Source organism: Cucurbita pepo, chromosome 8 (assembly GCF_057944985.1).
Source record: "Cucurbita pepo subsp. pepo isolate OVF chromosome 8, ASM5794498v1, whole genome shotgun sequence".
In the NCBI taxonomy this organism is placed as follows: Eukaryota; Viridiplantae; Streptophyta; class Magnoliopsida; order Cucurbitales; family Cucurbitaceae; genus Cucurbita; species Cucurbita pepo.
The window spans coordinates 5,770,592-5,786,555 of NC_141805.1; the positions used below are offsets into that span (position 1 = coordinate 5,770,592).

The 15,964-nt window shown below is 36.2% G+C and overlaps 1 pseudogene; it reads left to right on the top strand.

The window, feature by feature from the left end:
• The first annotated feature begins 5,476 nt into the window (after nucleotides 1–5,476).
• LOC147791420 (14 kDa proline-rich protein DC2.15 pseudogene) lies at nucleotides 5,477–5,887 on the top strand (annotated as a pseudogene).
• The last annotated feature ends 10,077 nt before the right edge of the window (nucleotides 5,888–15,964 follow it).

Here is a 15,964-nt window from a genome sequence, read left to right on the forward strand (position 1 = left end):
AGTCCCAGTGTCTATAGTGTCGGATCGGGATCCATGCTTTACGTCAGCGTTTTGGCGCAGACTTCAAAAAGCACTGGATACCCACCTCGACTTTAGTACCGCCTTTCAGCCCCAAACAGATGGACAAATGGAGCGTTTCAACCAAATTCTAGAGGACATGCTACGCGCTTGCGTACTAGATTTTAAGGAAAGTTGGGATTCCAAACTCCACCTAATGGAATTCTCGTATAACAACAGTTTCTAAGCAACTATTGGAATGGCACCGTTTGAGGCCCTGTACGGGAAACGGTGTAGGTCCCCACGATGTTGGGACGAGGTAGGAGAGAGAGAATTAGTAGGACCCGAGTTGGTTCGACTCACCAATGAGGCTGTCCATCGAGCGAGGATGCGTACCGCTCAAAGTTGACAGAAAAGCTACACCGATGTAAGGCGTAAAAGCCTGGAGTTTGAGGTGGGGGACCCAGTATTCCTGAAGGTGGCACCTATGAAAGGTGTGTTAAGATTCGGACATAAGGGCAAGTTAAGTTCTAAATTCATTGGACCATTCGAGATCCTAGAGCGAGTTGGTCCGGTAGCGTATAAGTTAGCCTTACCTCCAGCCCTCTCAGGAGTACATGATGTATTTCATGTGTCGATGCTGAGGAAGTACATTACGGATCCTATCCACGTAATAGACTACGAACCACTCCAACTCAATGAAGATCTGAGCTACGAGGAAAAACCAGTAAGAATCTTAGCTAGAGAGGTAAAAACCTTACGCAACAGGATTATTGCGTTCGTTAAGGTACTGTGGCAAAATCACCACAGTGAGGAAGCCACGTGGGAGCGTGAGGACGAGATAAGAGAGAAATACCCCGAGTTGGTACAAGAGTTTGAGACTTTCGAGGACGAAAGTTCTTTTTAGGGGTAGATAATGTAAGACCGACAATGTGTTCTAGTAGTTTGAAGTGTTCTGAATGTGTTTTAAATTTTTCATTATTTATGATGAGTATCTAAGAGTTATATTTCGCATTTAAGAGATAAGCATGAGACTTGGTAGCGACTCTGAGTATGTAAAAATTTAGGATCGTTACATAAAACATTAACTTGAGACTAAAGAAGAAGCTAAACCTAAATGGGAATGAGTGAATAAAAAATAAAATACGAGGAATGCCAAACCGAATCAAATAAGTTAAATCAAAATTTGTTACCCATGCAGTATTAGAAAGCCATGACAAAGGGATGATCTTAGAGTCAAGGTCGAGGCCTAAACCATCGAGGCTAGAAATAAGTCACTTAGGTTGAGGCCACCTTGGTCGAGTTGAGAAAATCTTGATGAATAGCTTCACTGACGTCATTCTGTTGAGGAGTGTATACTGCTGTCAATTTATGTTCAATTCCAGCCTCTTCGCAAAAACGGTTAAATGTACTCCTTTCATCACAATTATCCCCCCCCCCCTCCCCTCCTCAACCCATCCTCCTGCCACATAGCAACAGAAAAACAACTTCAGATTTACTTGAGAAAAAAAAAAAGAGAATGACCTTTTTACTCAGCTGTGATTTATGTGAGATTTATGTGAAGATAGATCCGATCAATAAGATATATATTAAATCTTCATTTTCTTTTATCCTATTGTTTTTTAGAAATCACAGCCAATTATAGTTAGATGTTCATTGAATTATTACAATGGTTTAGCTTTGAGTTAGAAACTAAATGTCCATCATTCATATGAATTCTAGCAAATCATTAGTAATATTAGATTAAATTTATATCAGTAGCCAAATGAATAGATTAAAAATAGAATGACCAAGAAAATTTGTGAACAGTAAACATTGAGGTAAGGAAAGATTTGGAAACAGAGATCACTGTAAATTTAGAATACATGAGAACAGACTGAAAAGGGCATAGGGAACAAAAAAAAAATAGGGAATTAAAAACCACAAACTAAATATAGAGGGAGAGGTAAATGCAGATGATAAATACAGAGAGTAGTAAAGCTCACAATAACTTAAATAGTTGTATATACTTTTCTTTCTAGCACAGTAACCATGGAAAATAAGATTTTTAATAAAAATATAATTATTGATAATATTTCAAGACTTTTAACAATGGACCCATGTAAATGAGAGAAATAATTTTATAGATTTCAAACTTGAAACTGATTTTCTGGGCTCACATAGGTTGACTCGGATTTCAAAGGACGGAATCGAACATTCATTAAAGATATATTCGTGGCAACGATTTAAGCTAGCCAAGTAAGTGAACTTACTATCGGCATGGTTATATTTGCTGTTGACACGTGCCCCGTTATTCTGCACGTGTCATATATATTGATATGTGTGAATTGTTTGTGGATCAATATGCTTCTTATTTGTTATGTATATGTTATAAAATGTGAATTGTTTAATAATAATTACGGTACGATGTGTTCAATGATATGTTTGAGATAGGATACGAGAAGGATGCACAAAACGAAATGTAACGATAGGAGTAAAATACGTTCATGAAACGTTAAGGTTAGGTTACATACCAGAGTGATATGGATAAGAGAGATTGATGGAAGAATACAGTTAGGCTACGGGTAGAAAGGGATATGTTTGTGATAGATTGATAGAACGATAGCGTTAGGTTAAGTTCTTGTGATGAGATGACTAAGGTACGTTAACGTAATGATATGTCTGTGATGAGTAAAGAACGTTAAGGCTATGATAAGTTAGAGAACGATATGACTATGAAGTGTTTATGTTATGACTCGTTTATGATATGAGACATTGTGATGCAATATGTTATGGTATGATGTGTATATGATGAAATGTTATGTTAAAAGCATAGAACGATATGTTAGGTCTCCTAAATTGTGTGTATACAGCACGATATGAATGACATGAAATTACGATAAATGACATGAAGTATAACCCCGTTAGAATTATGTATGATTTGAGAATTGAAGGATGAGAAACGATATGACATGAATGATGAACGATATCTGAAACGATATGAAAAATGATATGATACGTACATAATGCTAGCGGGGTTGTATTAAAGGATAATGAAAATGGAAAAGTTTTGGGACCTCATGCATTATGTGTGCTCATGCATTTGGGAGGGATACCCCTATCCCATCACGAGGGTACGGACGCGTACATCCAATAGCAGGACAATGATCGTTATGATCTACATAGCGCTGCCGTGACAGTTACTAGTTCTACCGAGTGTCTGGCCTAAGGGGCTCCCAGAGTATGCCCACCGGATAAGGAAGGTGGCCCAGCAGTGTGTGAATTAGCTGGTGAGCCCATACTCATACGTATGGGCTGTGTGTAAAGTATATGGTACACGTCCAAAATTATTCGTTACGACAGCATCGTAGGGAAAACGAAACGAAAGATAGGTGTCATCATTTCATTGCATGTGATTGTTGCATTTAACCCCAATAGTGGTGTCACTTGCTGAGTATTTCTTTAAATACTAAGCCATATGCTACTACATTTTTCAGGTTAAGGTAAGGCATTCCGGTACGGTTGACGACGATATCGCAACTCGAGACCAAGGCACATGCAGAGGGTAATGGTATTTATTTTCTTATACTTGGGCTAGAATAGGATGTTTTTAACTTAAACTATTCATTTTATTTAGTCTTTTGTTGTGTTGTTTTAATGATGTTTTCAAAACACGTAAGTCCATGACTTTGTTTTAAAATAAAGGTTATGTTTTATGGAATTCAAATAAAGCCTTCTGCATTCAATGTTTATGGTACGTATACAGTAGCGACCTTAAATTAAGTAGAAAATTTCGGGTCATTACAACTCACATGCGCACATGGACCGTTAAGGATGGACTCGTTTACATACCCCTAAGGCTTGACTCGTTGGGTTAAATGTGCTGACGCGCCGAACACCACAGAGGGAAAGACCCACATGATATCATGACGAACATAAATATCGAAACTACACATATGTACTAACATAACGGAGATGTATCATGATGCACAACATACATAAATGCGTGAGGTCCCAATGACTTAAAATCAGTAAGAATCATTTCATTTATCCGTTTATTCGTGTCATAGTACACATACGAGACATGTATGCATAGTATTCATCATGGCTTTCATCATGCATCATCATCAGTATAATATAATCTATAACATGCCTTTACTTTACTTTACATGACATGACATTAGGTATATAACACGTTTTAGTTCCTGCTTGGTACAAAATTTAATTCTAAAACTAAAACGTGATTCCCTACTTAAAATTTGAACTATTGCTACAAAATTAACACAATGAACAAAAAGAGGGTTCAAGAGTTTAACTTACTCAGATGACCTCCTTAAACGGCGATTCTTCCTTCAAAAAAATTGATGTTGATATCCAACGCAAATTAGGCGATTGATCCAATAACTCACTTCTATTTACGGTATACTTTTTTTCAAAACTTTGTTTTACTCCTTTAGTTACATTCTACCCCTTAAGTAACATTAATCCTCTAATTAAGACTTTGTTTATGATTGTATCTACTAATCCTAGAACTAAGATTATTTACTAAATATTTTTTATAATCAATATTTTCTATTTTTAGGTAAAGGCAAAGACGTCTTAAGCAACACAATGATTGCTATAGAAGTTGGAGAGACTTTCGATAGAGTTTTGTTTATATTTCAATTTTTCATTCTTTTAATATCTTATTCAAACACGTTTTTATTTGAAACAAGGATGGGTTTCATGCTATCGAAGTTTGACGGTCCAATATATGTTTTAAAAATCATTTTTGGGATCTAAATAAAAGTCTAATTTTATTATTTTTTTTTTTTTAGATCTTTTATCTTATAACCATTTTCATCTTAATTAAATTTTAAAAGATTTTCAAAGCATGCATGTAATAACAATCTTAGTCTTGTCATGTTTTAGAGGTTGTATTGTTATGTCATACTAACATCAATATATACCACAACTCATTATACATCGCCGCCAATTTTACAATTTACTAGGGAGAAGTTTCCACACCCTTATAAAAAAAAATGTTTCGTTACTCCTTCAAAATTACGTGGAATCTCATAGTTATATTTAAAAAAAAAAAAAACCATATTATATTTGTAAAAATTATTTGTGCTAAAAATAATCTCTAGATTATCATCTATTGCCCACTTGTCTGGAACGGTTCTACCAAATATTATTTTCCAACCATACAAACCACAATAATTTATTTTAAAAAGTATTTGATATCTTATTATCGAACATCACTTCGTCTAGTTTGTAGGTCATTTGACATTTTTATAATACTTTAAAAAAAGACAAACTAATCAAAAACCCATCTCTCAAATCAATTCCTCAAAACTTAAACTCAAAGAGTTAGGTGTTTCATATCCAGCAATTTATAAGGAATTTTTGTTTTAAAATACAACAAATTCCCAAACCCCATTATAAAAACCCTAACCCTTCTCATAATTCTTCACAAGCCATCGCACAAACCTACAAACCCTTCAATATCTCTCCACCAATGGCTTCCAAACTCTCTTCGCCCATTGCCCTCCTCCTCCTCCTCAACCTCCTCTTCTTCACTATGGTCAGCTCCACCTATGTCCCTTGCCCACCGTTGCCACCCAAGCCCCACAAGCCCACACCGTCAAGGCAGCAACCATCACTCCCCAAGTGCCCCAGGGACACCCTCAAGCTTGGCGTCTGCGCCGACTTGCTGGATGATCTAGTGCACTTAGTGATCGGCTCACCACCAAAATCCCCATGCTGCACCCTAATCCAAGGCCTTGTTGACCTGGAAGCTGCTTTGTGCCTTTGCACTGCAGTGAAGGCCAGAGCCTTGGGTCTCAATATTGACCTCTCAGTTTCCCTCAGCTTGCTTTTGAACTACTGTGGAAAGAAGGTTCCGTCCGGCTTCCAATGCCCTGCTTGAAATCAAATCCTTTCATTTCCGTTTCTTGTTTCTTCTTCAATTTTCTATTTCAATGTCGTGTTTAAATAATCAGTTTAGTCGTACGTCGTGTTATGATGGGTTTGGAAATCTTCTCAGAATTCCACCATCTTTTTATAGTCTCATTACAATGCAATGTAACATAATGGTACGTTGTTTTTTTTTTCAAATGAACAACGTTGTTCGTCTATTCTTATGTCTTATTACAAATTTACAGGCAATGCATGACAAATCTAACAAAATTATGCACAGACTCCTAGATGCCCAAGGACACTCCTCTGTGGCATTAAGATTCAGCATGCATTCCCTCCTCGATCCATGGCATCACTCACCTGAAAAAAAAGAGTAGAAAGGAATGAGTATAAAAATACTCAGTAAGCAGGCTACTTGTAGGCTCTTTTCGCATTCTTAGATATATTTATATTTTAAGTCTCTCCTTTCTCTGGTAGAGTTGAAGCCTCAAGAAAAACAGCCCAATAAATAGTTCATACTCGTAATTGTGCTCCATACATTAAACCTATGATAATTAGCCAAACTATCAAGTTTGAATAGTTCATGACACTATGGGGTTCCGCTGACTTCCAGACGTCGTTACAGATTAGCTTGATTAAAGGGTCCAGGCGAGCGCCCGGACGATTCACGCTCGCATGTGTTGGTCATGTGTAAAGGAAGTACTACACATCCAATTTGTTCGAGATTGGAGGTCACTCCTAGATGAGTTAGAGCTCGATCCCAAGAGCATGTTGCATGTGTTTGCATTAGCATGACCCCTACAGTGGGTCACTTACTGAGTATTCTTTGAAATACTCAAGCCGTATGCCACATATCATTTTTCAAGTAAAGACAAAACGCATGTACGGACGACGACGACATCGGAAATAGATACTGTGGTACGTGCATAAGGTAGTTGCATGTTTAAATTCTTAGTCATAGGAGTATAGGACGCTTTTATTTCATTATTTAGATTATTCCATTTGTAATTGTTTTGTGTTAATTTTAAATTCCAACGTTATATTTTGAAACACGTAAGACCAATAATGTGTTCTAGTAGTTTGAAGTGTTTTGAATGTGTTTTAAATTTTTCGTTATTTATGATGAGTATCTAAGAGTTATATTCCGCATTTAAGGGATAAGCATGAGACTTGGTAGCGACTCTGAGTATGTAAAAATTTAGGATCGTTACATAAAACATTAACTTGAGACTAAAGAAGACGCTAAACCTAAATGGGAATGAGTGAATAAAAAATAAAATACGAGGAATGCCAAATTGAATCAAATAAGTTAAATCAAAATTTGTTACCCATGCAGTATTAGAAAGCCATGACAAAGGGATGATCTTAGAGTCAAGGTCGAGGCCTAAGCCATCGAGGCTAGAAATAAGTCACTTAGGTTGAGGCCACCTTGGTCGAGTTGAGAAAATCTTGATGAATAGCTTTACTGAGTAAGCCTAGGTCGAGGCAAACACCTTCATCCAAGTCTATGATGAATCTCTCTACCTTCTTTGTCTTCATGTAGACCAATTTCGAGGCTAGGCTAAGCTCATTCGCCTCATGAATTCTTGGTATATTCCTATTGTTTTATACATGTGACCATGCTCAAGTAAAACTCTTCTCATAATGTCGTGTGATTAAACCACCATTAGGACTGAGAAACATATTTGTGCATCATCCTAGAACATGAACGATGCACAAGATACTTTATGGTCATCTAAACTCTTCAATAGATGAAATATCATCTCCATTATGAACCTATTCCTCCTTTCACTGACGTCATTCTGTTGAGGAGTGTATACTGCTGTCAATTAATGCTCAATTCCAGCCTCTTCACAAAAACTGTTAAATGTACTCCTTGCAATTATCTGATCTTATAGTCTGAATCAAGCATGCACTTTCATTCTCAACTCTGGCTTTGAATTTCAAAATACATCCGCAACTTCTGGCTTTTGCTTGAGCAAGAAGATCCAACACATTCTCATTAGATCATCAATAAAAACAATGTAATAAAGATTACCATTTAATGATGGTGTTCGTTGACGACCACAAATATCAGTATGAACCAGCTGCAGTTTTTTCGAGGCTCTCCATGAATGTTTAGGAAAGGGTTGCCTATGTTGTTCCCCAAAATTACAAGCACGGCAAAGAGGAATGTAATCATTAATGTCGGCGAGTCTTTCTACCAGCTTCTTTGACTGCATCTAAAGAAAACCTCGATGATGAAAGAGCCCAAGTCTTTTGTGCCAAATCTTAGTGGCACTAGCTATGGATATAAAGGTCATCTGCTCTTTCTCCATCGGATTTAGAGCAAAGCTTTTTCCTTTCATTTTGACATTGAACAAGTCTTTGCACTACATCTCTAATCAATCACTCCTTATTCTCAAACAAGTAACTGTCCATGTTTTTCGAAACTTTTTTAGGGAATGACGAGGCATGATGATTTAGAATAGAAGTTCGAAGAAACGGAGTGTATAAAGCAGTAAAAAAGTGCTTAAAATCGTAACCCTAATTCGGAAACCCCAAACCGAGACGTTTGAAACTCGTGCTAAAAAAACCGAGCAACCGTACATGTTTTTCAAAACTTTTGTGGGGAATTATTAGGCATGATGATTTAGAATAGAATGTTGAAGAAATGGAATGTATAAAGCAGTAAAAAAGTGCTTCTAATCGAAACCCTAATTCGGAAAACCCAAATCGGGACGTTGAAACACGTGCTATAGAAACCGAGTAACTTTCCATGTTTTAAGAAACTATTTTGGGGAAGGATTAGGCATGATGATTTATAATAGAATGTTGAATAAAAAGAGTGTATAAAGCAGTAAAAAAGTGCTTACAATCGAACCCTATTTCGGAAACTGCGAACTGGGACGTTTCAAACACGTTCTAAAAAACCGATAAACTGTCCATGTTTTTTGAAACTTTTGTGGGGAATGATTAGCCATGATGATGAAGAATAGAATGTCGAAGAAACGGAGTGTATAAAGCAATAAAAAAGGGCTTAAAATTGAAACCCTAATTCAGAAACCCCAAACCGGGACGTTTGAAACACGTGCTAAAAAACCAAGTAACTGTTCATGTTTTTCGAAACTTTTGTAGGGAATGATGAGGCATGATGATTTAGAATAGAATTTTGAAGAAACGGAGTGTATAAAGCAATAAAAAAGTGTTTGAAACACGTGCTAAAGAAACTGAGTAACTTTTCATGTTTTAAGAAACTTTTGTGAGGAATGATTAGGCATGATGATTTAGAATAGATTTTCGAAGAAACAGAGTGTATAAAGCAGTAAAAAAAGTGCTTAAAATCGAACCCCTAATTCGGAAACCCCAAACCGGGACGTTTGAAACACGTGCTAAAATTACCGAGTAACTGTCCATGTTTTTTGAAACTTTTGTGGGGAATGATTAGGCATGATGATCAAGAATAGAATGTCGAAGAAACGGAGTGTATAAAGCAGTAAAAAAGTGCTTAAAACTGAAACCCTAAACCGGGTCGTTTGAAACACGTGCTAAAAAAATCCGAGTAACTATCCATGTTTTAAGAAACTTTTTTGGGGAATGATTAGGCATGATGATTAAGAATAGAATGTCAAAGAAACGGAGTGTATAAAGCAGTAAAAAAGTGCTTAACATCGAAAAAAATGTTTCGTTCCTCCTTAAAACTAACGTCTCTAGTTGATCAATACAGATATATGTGGACCAATTAACCCCGAGTTCTTCAGCGAAAATAGGTATTTCATTTCCTTTATCGATGATCACTCACGGAATACTTAGGCTTCCTATCTGAAAGGAAAATCCAAGGCAATCGAGGTGTTAAAAAATTTCAAAGTAACAGTGGAGAAGGAAACTGGTAGACACATCAAAGCTGTACGATCCGATAGATGTGGCTAGTATACTTCGACGGCTTTCATGGAGTACTGCGAGGAGCAAGGCATAAGGTGATTTTTAACCGCACCGTACACCCCTCAATAAAATGGTGTGGCCGAGAGAAAGAACCGGGCCATTCTCGACATGGATATCTCAATGCTTAAGAGAAAAAGGATGTCGAAGGAATTTTGGGCAGAAGCCCTGCAATGCACCATCTACGTACAAAATCGATGTCCACATGCAAAGTTAGATGATCAAACACCACAAGAGGCTTGGAACGGACAAAAGCCTACAATTTCTCACCCTTAAAGTGTTCGGTAGTGTGGCTTATGCTCACGTACCGGACCAACGAAGAACGAAGCTCGAAGACAAAAGCAAAAGGTATATCTTTATTTGACCCGATTAGTAAGATGATAATAGTGAGTCACAATGTGCGAGTAAATGAAGCAAGCGAATGGGATTGGAACAATTCGACGGATGTCAACATCGAAGTAGGAGAATCATCAGTTGCTACACCAACAGACTCAGAAATTTTCAATGATGAAGATGAACCACGACAACCCAAAATGCGGAGTTTGCGAGTTTTGTATGACTCAACTAATGAGGTACACCTTGTATGTCTTATGGCAGATGCTGAAAATATCAGCTTTGAAGAGGCGGTGCGAGACACGAAGTGGCAAACCGATTCATCGCAACAACACATGGGAAGTGACAAAATTACCGGTAGGAAGTCAGCCCATAGGTGGGAAGTGGGTATTCAAGAAAAAGATGAATGCTCAAGGCGAGATTGAACGGTACAAGGCGCGACTTGTTGCGAAGGGATACAAGCAAAAGGCGGGAATCGACTATGATGAAGTGTTTGTTCCCGTCGCTAGAATGGAGACAATCTGATTGATCATTTCCCAAGAAGCCTAATTCAAATGGCCGATTTTTCAAATGGATGTCAAGTCAGCATTCTTGAATGGTGTGCTTAAAGAAGAAGTATACCTCGAACAACCTCCCGGGTATGTGAAAATTGGAGAAGAGAAGAAGGAACTAAAATTGAAGAAGGCGCTTTACGGGTTGAAACAAGCACCATGAGGATGGAATACTCGTATCGACACATACTTCAAGGAGAACGAGTACAAGCAATGTCCCCACGAACATTCACATTATACAAAGAAGAGTGGAGGCGATGTGATACTTGTCGCTCTCTATGTCGATGACCTCATCTTCTCAGGCAACAATAATGAAATGATAGAAGAGTTCAAAAGCACAATGACGTGAGAATTTGAGATGAAGACTTGAGCTTGTTAAAGTTTTTCCTTGGTTTGGAGGTTAAACAAGGAGAAACATGTATTTTTATATCACAGGAGAAATATGCAAAGGAAATTTTGAAGAAGTACAAGATGAAAAATTGCAACCCGGTATCTACACCAATGGAACCAGGTGCAAAGCTCTCAAAGTACGATGAAGGAGAACGAGTAGATGCAAATAGGTACAGAAGCCTGGTGGGAAGCCTTCGCAATCTTACATGCACAAGGCTAGATCTTTCATGAAGTGTTGGCATAATAAGCCGGTTCATGGAGGAGCCAATTTATTCACATTGAAAGGCGTTGAAGCGAGTTCTCGATACGTCCAAGAAATATTGTCACTTGGGTTATTCTACTGAAAAACAGATATTACAAGTTAGTCGATTACTCTGACAGTGATTGGTGCGGAGACATAGACGATCGAAAAAGTACATCGGGTTATGTATTCTTCATGGCAACACAGCATTTACTTGGTTTTCAAAGAAACAACCGATCGTGACACTCTCGACGTGTGAAGCTGAGTATGTAGCAGCATCTTGATGTGTGTGTCACACAATATGGCTTAGAAACTTGTTGAGTAAGATGGAGCAAAAGCATCGAGGTGCAATCGTAATATAAGTTGACAACAAATCAGCAATTGAGTTGGCCAAGAACCTAGTAAACCATGAAAGAAGCAAACACATTGACGTTCGATTAAATTTAATCTGAGATCATGTGAAGGAAGAAAACGTGAAATTGCTGCATGTGGCAAGTCAGGATCAAGTTGCGGACATCTTTACAAAACCGCTACCGAAAGTACTTTTTGACAAATACAAGAAGACGATTGGCATGGCAGACGACAAGAGCATTGAAGTTTATGTGGGGGAGTTTTGTTGGGAATAAACTTAAATGAAAAAAAGAAGAGAATGGTAGTTTTTTATTTTGTTAAAGTTAGTAAAACTTTTGAAATTTGAGTGAAAAGGCCAAAGAAAATATAAAGGGCCAAGAATCATTCCAGGAGAAAATGGGTGATGAGATAGCTAATTTTATATCTTAGAAACCCTATCAATTGATTCGTTTTTATGGTAAAATGCAAGAGGCAGAGAGCAAGAACAAGAGACAGAAAGCAAAGTGTACCGTGTAATAGAAAATAGCTTTTTCATAATTTCTTTTGTCCCATTGTCTCTCCCCTCTTGACACCTCCTTCACAGGTTCGTGAGAGTTATTTAAACAAGTTGATTTCAGAGCGAGCGTCTATTTTCTACAAGTTGGTATCAGAGCCATTGTTATTTTCAACAAACTCAAAATCCCTAATCAAATTCAGGACTTTTATTCCACGAATCCTCTCATCTTCTTCATATTCCGCCTTGAGGTAATCCCAAATTTCCTTTGCTGTTTTGAGAGACATTATTCGCATGAAGATCATTTGAGATACGGCTGCAAATAGGCAAGCTTTTGTATTTGATTTTCTTGTCCTCTTTTCCTTATGTGCTTTGATTTTTGCTACAATAGAATTTGCTGGAAGTGGAGGGACCTCGTAATCCTCTTCTATTGCTTCCCAGACATCCAAAGCCTCCAAATAAGTCTCCATACGAACTTTTTACATTTGATAATTGTCTCCATCGAAGACTGGTGGTGCAACAGCTAAAAAACTGGATTCTCCATCCATTTTGATCTCACAGATCCTTAAGAAGACGGCTTTGATACCAATTTGTTAGTGAAAGAATGAGTGATTGAATGGTTGAGGAGAAAATTGTATTATGAAGACCAAGAAAGGTCTAAATATATAGAGAGAATATAAAAAGATATTAAAAAATTTACCTAGAAATCTGCAGTAACAAACCAGTAAACAAATTAAAACTAAATCAACTCCTAACTACAACGAGATTTAATTAGATATTAGCTGACAGCAATCTAAACAAACACGTGATCTTTAACAGTCCAATTGATAATACAAAGGCTGTTTCTCTTACAATTTCATAATTATTTCATCTCTTGCATCATCTTAGGGTTGTTGGTTGCCTACGCTCGTTATTTGGTTGTCATAATCTATATTTATTAAACGAAAGGTCTCCCACATTAGGGTAGTCGTAGTGGGGACCGACACTACTACAGGCATCGATGGTGCCACTTGTGGTACTATAGGTAGTGACAAGGCTAGGCCTATACGACCCTAATTTTCCTAATCAAATATAGATACTACTACATGCATGACATGGCTAATACGTGTGGAAAAGTCTATGAAAATATTTCATAAACGATGTCGTGGACTTAAACATTCATAATAAATTCATTAAAATAATATTGCTATGAACAATATAGCAAAACATAGCTAATGTGAATTTAAATGAGATAAAAAAAAAGATAAGGCGATGGCGTGATATAACCTAAGGACTACTAAAACAAACATGAACACAATACCCTAGCTTTGATCTCACGGCCTTCACCGCGATGCCGTCACATCCATACGAGAGTACCTTACCTGTACCTAAGAAAGAAGAGTAACATGCGACTTAGTATTTTAAGAAATAATCCATAAGTAACCCCACTGTTGAAGTAAGAAAAATGCAATCAAATGCAATATGGTGGGACCTATCATTTCATAAAACCATCATGACATGACTTCAAACTCAGTCCGGGCAGGGTTGAATGTGTAGTACTTTTATACACACGGCCCACGCACGTGCACATAGTCTCACCAGATAGACTCATGTATATATTCCCTAGGCCTCATTCACCGAGTTAATGCACGCTCATGCTACCAGAAACCACATGGAGAAAGGACCCACATAATATCACGACAAAAATAAATATCGTAATGTACGCATTCGTATTAATCACAACGGGAAAGTATCCTGGTGCAAATGACGCACATAAATGCATGAGGTCCCCATAGCTTAAAACCATGACATAAGTTTATGATTCAAGTCATACCTTCATTCATTCATGACATACAAAGTTTGTGAGACATGCATCTGTAATAATTGTCATATCTTCCCTAATTAACATAATTTACATAGCTTGGTGTATGAAGTTTTATGCATCATATCATCAATATCATAAATATAATTCCACAAGATGGTAACATGGTATAGTCGTATTATAGCATAGCTTATAACAATACATAATACGACATAGCGTAATTTATAACATAGCATAGCATCACATAATACATGCAAACAGTCATAATAATGACATGTGCAGGGTTCACTAAATTTCTTGAGTTGATGTTTGTTTTATCCTACTCGTCGAGGAATAGTTACAAAACTAACTCCAAATCGACTTCCTCCATTTTCTTTTTTCTTCATCATGTTCTCCAAATTGGCGTTGGCTAGAAATAAAAGAAATGATAGTATGAAGATTGAGAAATAACACACACATCTTAAGCTTGGAATAACTCTAGGAACTTCTCCATCATCATTTGCATGTGATAAATGTTATCTCTCTAATGTGCAATTTCACACTTATCGAGCTAAACTCTATATAGATATTTTTTTTCTTTACTCAAGCTTTTGTCTAACTGCAAAGGCTCATAATAAATCACTAGAGTTTTGTCGATCATGTACTTACCGAGCATAAACACGTGGAACACATGAAGTAGGGTAAACATTCTTGTATTGAGAAGTAAATTTGTATTTGTTTCAAGATCCTTATGTGTAGTAATGACTTAATTTAAAATAATTATAAATTCCACCTCTTAATTTTTAAAATCTACTTTAATTAAAAGAATTAAATTTATTTCACATGAAATTTAAATTATAAATATGAAACCTATCTTTTTAATAAAATGTAGAATATTAACCAAAATGAACATATATCATTGGATTGGATTATATCATTGACTATAATGTTGGATTTGAATTTAAAAATAAATAAATAAATATATGGATATTAATTTCTTGTAGGTCAATTTCATTCCGTTTTTTTTTTTTACTTTAATTTATTAGGTAATGGTCCCTCACGTAAATAACTTATACGAACCGTTATGACATTTTCATCGATAGTTGACATATACATTCATTGTTCAACAATTTATTTAACTTGCGTTTACTGTTTAGATCATAAAGAAAAATATAATTAAAAAAAATTTATACAAAGATAAATATTTAACCTAAACATTATTTCTAAATTATGATTAGTAGAAATTTAAGTTTAGTTATTGACATGCAAAACTACAATATTTGAATAGTTAAAAGAGAAACTATTGGTTAAGAATGAACAAAGGAAATATAATGTTTTTGAATGGATCAAATCTTGAAGGTTTGACTTTTTGAATGGATAAAGTTTAAATTAAGAGTAAAAAAAAAAAGAAAAAGAAATAAAAGTCATTAAATTGACTAATTAATGTTTTTATATTTGATTATGCAATGTATTGATTGGTGGAGTTCTGGGATGTGTCACACACCTCTCTTTGCTTGTCCATTACTTTATCAAACATCACTTGGTCTATTTTGTAGGCCATTTGACATTTTTATAATATTTTAAAAAAAGGCAAACTAATTAAAAACCCATCTCTCAAATCAATTCCTCAAAAGTTAATAAAGTAACTGAAAAAGTTGGGTGTTTCATATCCAACAATTTATAAGGAATTTTTGTTTTAAAATACAAACTATTAATGTTAAGTAACTAATTTTGATATCTAACCTAAGGCCTATAACTTGAATAGAAAATGCAACTATCATACATTCAATCTCAGTAAATAATCACACTGTTGCGGTCGAAAAATGCAAATACATGCAACGATCTCTACTTTTCAGTCTGGATAGAGTTGAATGTGTAATATTTCTCTACACATGCACACATAGATCCACCTAGCAGACTCGTATACGTATCCTCTAAGTCTACTTGTTGGGCTAGCTTAAACTCACGTTGGCAGAATCTATGGAGGGAAAGGAGCGTGCATAATACCAAGACGTACATGATATCGTAGT